Here is a 379-nt window from a genome sequence, read left to right on the forward strand (position 1 = left end):
CCCACCCACGGGGAGTGCTTCAGGCTGCATCAAATCCTAGGACCACATCAAAATTCTCATTCTAGCCACTTGGTTATTGTAGTGCAGGAAAAATACTTGGTTGGATTTCCCACCCCCCAACCAATTGATTTTTACATCCCCAAATGAATATGTTCACAGAAGCCGCTGAGGGCTCCTGTGGTGGAGATTGAGGATGTGATGCGCGAGTTCTTATTTTTCCGGAGGTCCATCCACCGAGAGTATGGGTGTTACCTGCATTAGACAAGTCCTGTAGTGCGTGTCCCTGTTTCTTATGGAGGTGAGAAGGCCTCCTCTTTACTTCACCTTCAGTGGACAATGTCCACTTACCAAAAACAAGAAGACAAGCACATGATCTGTC

Source organism: Neomonachus schauinslandi, chromosome X (genome assembly GCF_002201575.2).
Source record: "Neomonachus schauinslandi chromosome X, ASM220157v2, whole genome shotgun sequence".
In the NCBI taxonomy this organism is placed as follows: domain Eukaryota; kingdom Metazoa; phylum Chordata; class Mammalia; order Carnivora; family Phocidae; genus Neomonachus; species Neomonachus schauinslandi.